Genomic DNA, 10994 nt, shown 5'->3' with positions numbered 1-10994 from the left:
AAAATATTTTTTAGATTATATTTATTTTATATTATGCATATTTTTTTGATATATTTAAAAGATTTTACGGACTTTAATGGTTTCTCAAAGATTTCAACAATTTCAAAAATATTTTGAAAATATTTCAAGTATTTGGCAATGATTTCGAATAGATTAAGAACATTTCAGAAAGACATCAATTATTTCACAAAGATTTCATGTAGATTTTTGGAAAAGCCTCTAGGGCTCCGCCGCCTCTGGTTCTTCGAACCTTTATCACGTCGGCGTTTCATTTATTGGTCAATATTCAGTTATTCATTGGTCATTAGAAATTAAATTGAACTCCTGGAAGCACTTTCCCGGTCCGGAAATAATAGGGCCGAAGCGGGTCAAGATAATGGTGGAGTGTGAACTATCTCCTTTCCTGCATTTTCTGAGCAGTGTCTACAATGAGAGAACAACAACGACTTCTAGTCGCTTTGAAGTCACTTTGCGTGTGTGTTCATAAAAAAAAACCTCACTGTGATATAACTTGAAGCTTTGTCTTCAATCCTCAGCGCTTCCTCTCCACGAATTTAACTACGGACGAGTTCTGCAATGGAAAGGTGCAAAAAGAGTGATTCTTTCATGTAATTATATTTTATTTTTTTCAGTGGTTTAGTCAATTAATAGTGCTGGCCCCTTTTTCTTTTAAGATTTCAAACAAAAAAAAAGTGGCCTGGTGGTCATTTCCAAAAATTAAGTTACCAAGTTTGGGGGGGGGGGGCAAAAAATAATTTTGGTAACTTAGATAAAATTTAGAACGTAAAAGCGTTAAGAAAATCTATCAATTTTTGGGTAGAAATTTAATAAATAATTATTATTGAATCATTTTAATTTAACTATATTATTTTCTTTAAAACTTAATTCTTTGGTTGAAAATTCAACTATATTGGCAAAAGTCATCTTTTTAATTGAAAGTTTAACTTTCATTTTTTTCAGTTGAATATGAATTTTATTTCAAATAAAAAATATTAGTTTTTATGAAAAATGTTAAAATTTAAAAAAAAATTAATTTAAATCATGTTTTTTGCAATTTAATTTTTTACTGATCGTCGCTTCTTAACAATTTTTGAAAAATGATTGTATTTTAATAAATGATGGCTTCCAATTTTGAAAGTAGATTTTTCTATGGCTTTTATGGTTTCTTCTATGGCTCTAAATTTCTTTATAACGATTGTTTACAAGAAAAATCTTTTTAAAAAATATTTATATATAAAGATTAATTAGTTAGTTTGAAAATTGGAAACAGTAGATTTGTAGAGAACGTTTTCCCGAAAAAAATAAGACGTAATTTTTTAAAATGCAATCATTTTTCAAAAATTGGTGAAAAGCGAAGGTCAGAAAAAATTCAATTGCAAAAACATGGTTTAAATTAATCTTTTTTTGTGTGAATTTCAATATTTTTCATAAAAAATGTTTGTTATTTGAAATTTTGGTAGAAATTTAATCTTCTTGGTTGAAAATGTATCCTTTTTGGTTGAAAACTCAATTTTTTGTTGAAATATCAAGTATTACATGCTTCGTTAAAATTAAATTTTTTTTTATTAAGGATTTATAATTAAAGTTGAAAATTCAACTATGTGGTCGAAAAATCATGCTTTTGGGTTGAAATTTCAACTTTTTTTGTACACAATTCGTCTTTTTGATTTTAAAATTAAATAATTTTGTTCAAAATTTAACAACTTTGTTAAAAATAAATTTGTTAATAATTATTTTTTTGTATCTAAAAATTTAACCTCTATTTTTGTTGAAAAATTAATATTTTAAAGTTGAAAATTCACCTGCTCGTTTGAAAACTCATGTATCCGTTTCAAATATAACAAGTTTGTTGAAAAATGGTTTTTTATTGAAAATTTATTGCCTAGCTGAACATTTATCTATTTCACTTTTTGTCCAAAAATTGTTCACAGTTTTATTTTAAAAGTAGTTTTTCCGTTAAAGATTATTCATTTTAGTTTAAAAAAATTTCATTTAACTTGAAGTTAAACTATTTGCAAACAAAATTATTTTATTAAGGATTTATAATTATAGTTGAAAATTCGACTTTTTATTTAAAAAATAATATTATTGGGTTGAAATTTTAATTTTTTTTGTAGATAATTCGTCTTTTGATTTCAAAACTAAATAATTTATCTTTTTTGTTAAAAATTCATATTTTTTTTTTGCAAAACTTTAATTTTCTCGTTAAAAATTTCATATTTTCGATTGATAATTTAACAACTATGTTAGAAATTAATTTTTTTTTAAATTAAAAATTTTGAAATTTTAAGTCTTTTTTGTAGATAATTAATTTTTTTACCGGAAATTTTACAAATTTGTAGAAGAAAAATCTATCCACGTTCGATTTTAACAGTTTTTAAATCATTAGTGGAATTCTCATGTTTTTCAACAATGCTATTATTTAGCTTGCAATTTTTGTACTTTAAAATTTTCATTTTCTAAGCTTTCATTTTTAATTTAAAGAATTTTTAAATGCTTTCTTAAGGACTTGAACAAATAAAAAGAAAAGCCTTTGATGTTGAAAATTTTGGATAAAAAACATTTTTATTTAATAAATAAATAAATGTTTATAAATTTATCTGTACTTTAAATAATAAAAAGTGAACAAAAACGATTTGACAAAACGATTTTAAACCAGTTCAAAATTTAATAATTTTCAGATGTTAACGTTAAAACTTAAACCGTTTCAATTTGAAAGCCTTAGTCATTAAACAAATTTGAACGTGTGACTAAAAGTTTATAAAATATTTTCAACTTAAAAATAACTTCATAATAATATATTCTTAATTAAAGGATTTTATTAAATTTAAAATATTGTTGCAGTATAAAATATTCCATTTTTAACCCGTTCAGTTTGAAATTTTTAATTAAAAAAAAGATTGATTATTGAATATTTAGCAATATTTGAATCTTTATTCAAGAAAAGTAAATTGAAACCAAATATTTAAAAGTAAAGAATCTTTAACTTAAGTGTTTGCCATGGAAAGCCTGGAATCGTTAAAATTTCGAAGCGCGTTTAAACTTTGAACGTTACAATTTTAATTGTTGTATTTGAAAAATGCTTAATTTTTAGGTGAAATTTTGAAATGTTGATGTATAATTTACAAATGAATCTTTACTAGAAAAAATTCGAGTAATTTTAAGAGATATTTAGGAGTTTTAAAAAGATTAAAAATTATCACGCAAATTTTAGAAAGTTTTCTTAAAATCTTCTAGAATCTTTTTTGAAAATTTTGTTTAAATCTTTGAAAAACTTTGTAAGTATTCTCTTAAAATAATTTTTGAAAATGAAAAGTTATTTTTAATTTTCCTAAGAATCTTAAGAAAATGTTTGTATTCTTTTGAAGCCTTTCACAATTCTTGAAAAGAATCTAATTTTGTTTTTTAAAATCTGCGAAAATTTTCATTTTGTTTTATATTAGGCTACCATTTCAAGTTTTACATTAAGTTTGAATCTTTTTAAAATTTCTACATATCTCTAAAAAATGACTCAGGATTTTCTGAAAATTGTAGAAAAAATTCAATTTATTTTAAAAAAGATATTTAAAAGTTCTGAATAAATTTCCAAAATAATTTAAAATTTAAAACCAATTTAAAACAACTTCTAGATTTTTCAAGATTTTGAAATGAAGTTTTGAAGCTTTCCAAGGATGTTAAAATTATTTAAAAAGAAGATAATAGAATATCTAATTTAAAAAGTGTTCACTTTTTTTTTCAATTTTTCAATATTTGATGTTTCTAGCTTAAAATTCCTTAAAATTATATAATTTTGAACATTTTAAAGTTCATTGATTGATTTTTTAATTTAGAGCATTGAAAATGATAACGTGGCTTTATATTTTTTTTATATTGAAAAATGTTAGTACCTTTAATTTTAGACGCGTACATTATTGATCATTTGAATACAAAATTTTATCATTAAAATCTTTTAAATTTCAATTTTAAAAGTTCAAGATTTAACAGTTCCACTTTAAGTGCTTTCATTTGCATTTCAGTTTTTATTACCTCAAGTGGAAGATTTTTAGCTTTAGTGTTCCATTTTTAAAATTTATTGACCGTGAAAAATGTTTGCGAACCGGGAACCGTCGATTAAATTGGTGACCCTGGTCTTATTGGCTTAAAAATGAAATAATTTTGTTAAAAATTCATGTATATTATTAAAAATTCATCTTATTGATCGAAAATTTAACCACTTTTTGAAAATTCATTTTTTTTTGGTCCAAAATTACCTTTTTTTAAATTTAAAAATGTAACTATTCCATTTTTTGTGGAATTAATCTCTTTAGTTAAAAGTTTAACTATTTTGTTGATAAATCGTTGTTTTTTGTTTGAAAATTTCTTTCTCCCTGAAAATTGAACTATTATACTTTTTGTTTAAAAATTGTTAAAAATTGTATGTAAAAAGTAGTTTTCTACGTTGTAAATTATTCATTTTAGTTAAATAGCCGATTATTTTTTGTAGATAATTTGGCTTTAAAATTAAATAATTTTGTTGAAGATTCATATATTTTTTCAAAATTAATCTTATTGGTCGAAATTTCATCTTTTTGAATGAAAATTTAACAACTTTCTGGAAGATACATTTTTTGTATTAAAAATTATTTTTTTCATTAGACAATTTAACAATTCCATTTCTGGTAGGAAATGGATTTTTTAAATTGAAAATTCACCTGTTCGGTAAAAAAATTCATCTCTCTGGTTAAAAATTGAACTATTTTGTTGAAAAGTCTTAGTTTTTTTTTGTTGAAAATTTATTATCGAGCTGAAAATTTATCTACGTTAGTTCTTGTTCAAAAACTGTTCACAAATTGATTCAAAAATTATTTTTTTATTAAAGACTATTCATTTTAGTGAAAAAATGTATTATTTGACCTAGATTTAAACTAATTCGTAAAAAAAATTTTTTCATTAAGCATTTGTAATTATAGTTGAAAATTAAACTTTGGTTGAAAAATCATATTTTTGGGCTGAAATTTAAACTGTTTTGTAGATAATTAGTTTTTCAGACTTTAAGATTAAACAATATTGTTGAAAATTCATGTATTTTGTTAAAAATTCATCTTTTTTGCAGAATATTAATTTTCTTGGTCGAAAAGTCTTCTTTTTGGTCGAAAATTATACAACTTTGTTAAAAATTAATTTTTTTTTGTTACAATTTTGTAATCTAAAATTCAGTAATTCCATGCTTGGATACAACTTTATCCTGTATATTGGATAAGTTAGAAATTCGTCTTTTTTATATGACATTAATCTTCTTGGTCTTAAGTTCATCTCTTGTATCGAAATTTAACTAGTTTCTTCATAATTTTTTTTTAATTAATTTTTTTGCTGAAAATTTAACACCACTGTTTTTCAACGGATCTCTACGTTTCGAGACCCCCTGAATCCAAAAATCAGGTTTTTAAGATGGCGTTTGCCTGTCTGTCTGTCCGTCTGTAAACACGATAACTCGAAAAAATGAACGGATCAAATCCACCTGTGGTAAAAAAAAATTTGTATGCTGTTATCCCTAAGTTAACTTATTCTATTAATTTTTTGATTAGCACTTTAATTATTTTTATACTTATTGTTCATTTATAAAATGTAAAATTTAATAAAATTTTTTTAATTTTCCCAATTTAATAATTTATTTAATTTATATGATATATAAATTTTTCAACTTAAATTTAAAGTTTATAGTTCGTGTTTATTTATTTATAGTTGACAATTAAATTACAGTAAACTTTTGCTTATTGCAAGCAATTTGACCTTCGCCCAGAAATTGTTGGTCAATAGCAACGAGAAAAACTTTCTCTGCAAAAAGAAAATCGGTTGGAAACAGCTTTTTGGATACTTCTTGACCTTCCAGAATGCTACTTTCGCGAATAGTTTGTTATGAGTTTAAATTTTCTGAAAAGCGGTATGTAATTAACATACAAGCTGCTGCAGAAATGTGGCACCTTTCAAATCACAAACAATTTTACTACACGCCAAGAGTGATTCTACAAGAATTATTTTCTTTTTACCCTTACCACAGTATCTTTTTTTAATAATAAAGGTGTATCTGAATTGTTCAACTTTCAAACCAAAAGACGAATTTTCTATACGAAAATTACATTTTCAAAAAAAAGGACTTCAGCAAAAAATTAATTTTACGCGAAACTGATTCATTTTTACACAACAAAAATGAAATTTCATACCAAGAAAATGATTTTTTAATTTAAAAAAATCTGTACTTAAAAAAAAAATCTTAAAATAATGTAAAAGTTACATTTTCAGTTAAAAAATTAATTTTAAACCAAAAAAGCCTTTTCGTCTAAACAGTTAATTTTTCAACGAAAGACATAAGCCTTCAATAAATTTTTTTGTTAATAATGTAGTTTAACTTTTACCCAAGTAGTTAAATTCTCCATTCAAAAGATTAATTTTCAACAAAATAGTTAAACTTGCAACGAAAGAGATGAATTTTCTACTAAAAATAAAAAAGATTTCTTAACAATGAGATTTAACTAAACCTTTTAAACAAAATAGTTGAATACTGAAGCAAAGAAGAATCATTTTTAACCAAAAAGGTGCAATTTAAAAAAAAATGAAATTTCGACTGAAGCAAATGAATTTTTGAATTAAGAAGATAAATTGGAAAAAAAAACTGAATTTTCGGTTATAAACAAAAATTCATTTATTTCTTCACGATCAGAATATGAATTTCTAAACAAGAAATAAGTTTTTACGAAACAAACGGAATTTTCAATCGGCAAAGACAGTTCTTTTCAGCCACAAAGAATGAATTTTTAGCAAAATAGATTAGTTACTAAAACAGGTGGTTTTTAAATTAAAAAAGACAAATCTTCAAAAAAAGATTTGAACTTCCATCCAAAGAAATTTCAATTGACTTTTCAACACAAAAATACGAATTATAAACAAAAACTAAATTTTCTAGGAAATAGTTAACTTTTCAACAAAACAATTGCATTTTTATCCAAGAAAGAAGCAATATTTCTACTAAAAAAGATGAACTTTCAAATGAAAAAGAAAATTTTTCAGAAAATTTGTTATCTAAAAAAGAAGTCAGTTGATTGATGAGGAACAAAATATTAATCTTTAACAAAAGGTTAATGTTCTACAAAAAAGTTGAATTTTTTACCTAAAAAGTCACTTTTTGAACAAAGCAGTTTAATTTATAAGCAAAAAGGATATCTTTTTAAGAAAATTGTTATATTTTCAACAAAATAATAAAATTTATCACTAAAAAGATAATCTTCAGGACAAAGTTTTTGCACACACATCGAGCTCTCCGCACTCGCTTTTTTAACATAAAAGATTTTTTTATTCTCTACAGCTTTTATTTGAAATTGTATTACTCAGATCAACAATTTTGAAAATAGAAACGAAAATCCGTTTAAAAAAAACACAGTTTTTTGGAAGTTTTGAGCTTGAAAATAAAATTTGCGCTTATTTTATATTCGTAAACAATGTGTCAAAATACATCGGTATAGTAAGTTTCAAATTAATCGAACGTTTTTTCGGAAAAATTACTTTTCGGAACTTATTCTAAAAGATCATCTTTTTGGGGTAAAAATTAATCGCTCTTGAATGAAAATTTACTTTTTTGTTGCAAATTGGACTGTTTTTTTAAGAAATTTCTTCTTTTTAAATAAAATTTAACTATTTGGTTATAAATGCATCCACATGTTGAAAAATCAACTTTTCAGACTGATAATTCAATTTTCGTGTAAAAAATTAGTCTTTTTGGCTTGAAAATTAAATTATTTTTGTCAAAAGTAATCTTTTCTGGTCAAAAATCAAACAGTTTGGTTAAAAATTCGTTTTTTTAGTTAACGTATGAACTATTACATTTTTTAGCGAGAATTCATCACTTTTAATTAAAAACTAATCTACTTTGTAGAAAATTCAAAAATTTTATTAGAAAGTCATTTTTTGGTTAAAGATTTTGTTGAAATTTCATCTCTTTGTTTGAAAATTAAACTACTTTGTGGAAAATTCTTTTTTTTTTTGTTGGAAAAATTAATTTTTTAACTAAAATTTAAATTATTCTAGTTGAAGATTCATCAGTTTGGAAAAATATTAATAGTTTTGGTAGACAATTCAACTATTTTGTTAATTCTTTTTTTGGTTGAAAAATGTTTTTCTACTGAAAATTTAATAATTTCATTTTTGGTGGAAAATTGATTTTTTTAAATTGAAAATTCAACTTTTCGGTTGAAATGTTATCTTCTTTAGTTAAAAATTGATCTTTTTGGATTATGATTGTTCAATTTTGTTGAAAAATCGTTTTTCTTCGGTTTGGGTATTTATTTTTTAGCTGAAAATTCAACTATTTCAGTTTTTGTTCAAAAATTGTTAAAAATTCATAATTCATCTCTCTGGTTGAAAATTTAACTATTTTCTTAAGTCGTCGTTATTTCTTGCTTGAAAATTTATTTTCGATCTGAAAATTTAACTAATCGAGTGTCAAATTCATCATTTTAGTTGAGAATTAATCTCTTGGATTAAAAATTTAACTAGTTTGTTAAAAAATCCTTTTTTGTAATCATTTTTTAACTGAAAATTTAATTATTCTATTGTTGCTGGAAAACTTATTTTTTCAATTGAACATCCAACTGTTCGGTTGTAAAATTGATCTTTTTTAGTTGAAAATTCATCTCGTTGGATTAAATAAAAAAATGTTGTTGAAAAATCGTTGTTCTTTAGTTGAAAATTTATTTTCTAGCTGAAAATTCAACTATTCCAGTTTTTGTTAATAAATTTTTAACAATTTTGTAAAAAGGTAATTTTTTGGTTGAAGATTTCATTTTGGTTAAAAATTAATCTCTGGTTTAAAATTTTACTCGTTTCTAGAACATTCTTTTTTTACATTCTCATCGTAATGAGAAGGTATTGCTTTTATTCAAAATTTTACTTAAATGGTTTTCATCAAATCTCCATGTATCTTCAGAATTTTAGAGGAATTTTTTTGCAAGAATTAAAAATTCTCGAATAATTCATCCTCATGACTTTTTTTCGATAAAAGGAAAATTGTGAGATTCATAGCATTTTCAAAATAAAAAAAAATTTTAAGGTGAATAACGCATGATGTGAAAAAGTCAAAATAAGAAAAACGTTAATTTTGAAAGCTCTACAAAATTATCGAAACAATTTTTTGAATTTTGCGAAAAATCGAAAATTCAAATTTTGATCAAACAAAAAGTAATAAAAAATTGTATTTTGTTGTCAAACTATGCAAGGTAGGAAAAAAATTATGAGACAAACATTATGCACCCAAAAAATATCTACAAATTTGTTATTAATAACTTTTTTATAGGTCACGTAGTTTTTGTTTTATTTATAAAAAAAAACAGTGTAAATACAAAACTCAAATTTTTCGACACATGGCACAAGCTAACAAAAAAATAAATAGATAACATTTTTTTACGGAAAGTAGAGAACAAAAATTTTTATCAATTGTTTTTTTATATGATTTGTAGTTTCTATTTTAATCGTGAATAACAACATTAAAAATAAAAAAATCACATTTTTTGTAAAAGGACACAAGATATAAGAGAAAGGTTGTTAAACCCAAAAAAATCTAAAATTAAAAAAAAAAATGTCTTGATAAAACGCATAGTTTTCGTTTTAATCGTAAAAAATAACATTATAAATGAATGAAATTGTCTGTTTGGAGAAATGGCACAAGATAAATTAAAATATTTATAAGGGCGTATGTTCCAAAACGTAGCTACAAAATTCCCTTCACCTATTTTTTTTATACGACAGGCCGTTTTTTTAACTTTTAGCATGCCAAAATTTACCAGATTTTAGTCTCCGAAAAGGATTTTTTCTCATTTACATTTTCAAATTCAAAACATGAAAAATAAACAAAAAATATTATTCAAAGTATTAAAAGCGCACTTTCTGAATCAAGGAATTTGATACGCAGTCATTCTTTAAAAAATTAAATACGTAGAAGCTGAATAGTTTTAAGATAATATCTTATAAAATAAATATAATATTTGAAAAAATACTGAAATGTGCAATTTTCAATTAGTTTAAACAAATTTTAATATAACATTTCCAAAACAAACTTATTTAAACTAACCACTTTAAAAATAAATCAGTTCTACATTTTTGACAATCATAATTCAAAAATGAGTTTGAAATTAATTACGGAAAGATTAAAGAAACTTCAAAAGAATTTGATAAAATGCCTCCAAATTTAGGGTGAGTTTTAAAGACTTCAAGATGAATGAAATAAAAACATTTAAAAACTTTATCGAATGAATAGAATTGAGTAAATTTAGAAGAAAGTAAAAAAATTTAGAATAAACTAATAATAATTTAAGGTGAATTCAAAATGAATTGCAAAAAATATTATTAAATTTTTTATAGGGGACAATGAAATTTCGTCTGTTTTAAGACCAATGCAAGTCACGAATTATAATAATATACATTTATGGAATTGATATAAAATTTCAGGGATAAACTCGAGTGCGAAGCACGAGATACGTGATGAGAATGTGTTCGTTAAAGCCGAAGAAGCTTTAACAAAAGAGAATTCACAATCATTAAATTACTGTTGTCGACACTTTTACCTTTAGTTTTAAATAGTCTGTGCAGAAAAGTCGAACGCGTAGCGCGAGAACCAACAGTCGCGCGCCCTAGGCAGTTGTTCACCTCAAAAAGATTTATAAATTTGTTATTAATCATTTTTCAGATAGGACGAGTAGATTTTCTTTCAATGGTAAAAAATAAGAATCAAAATTTCAAAAATGACATTTTTGGAAAAACGAAACAAGAGACGAAAACAAGGTACAATATTTTATTTAACTAAATTTTTCGTCTAAATTTTATCTACAAATTTCCTCAGAACAATCTTACGCTAGGACAAGTATTTTTAGTTTGCATCATAAAAAATAACATTGAAAATAAAGAAATTAAATTGATGAGAAAATAAAATAATATGTAATAAAATGTGTAATCATTATTTGTATTTGAAT

Source organism: Belonocnema kinseyi, chromosome 6 (assembly GCF_010883055.1).
Source record: "Belonocnema kinseyi isolate 2016_QV_RU_SX_M_011 chromosome 6, B_treatae_v1, whole genome shotgun sequence".
In the NCBI taxonomy this organism is placed as follows: domain Eukaryota; kingdom Metazoa; phylum Arthropoda; class Insecta; order Hymenoptera; family Cynipidae; genus Belonocnema; species Belonocnema kinseyi.
This window is presented reverse-complemented; position numbering follows the sequence as displayed.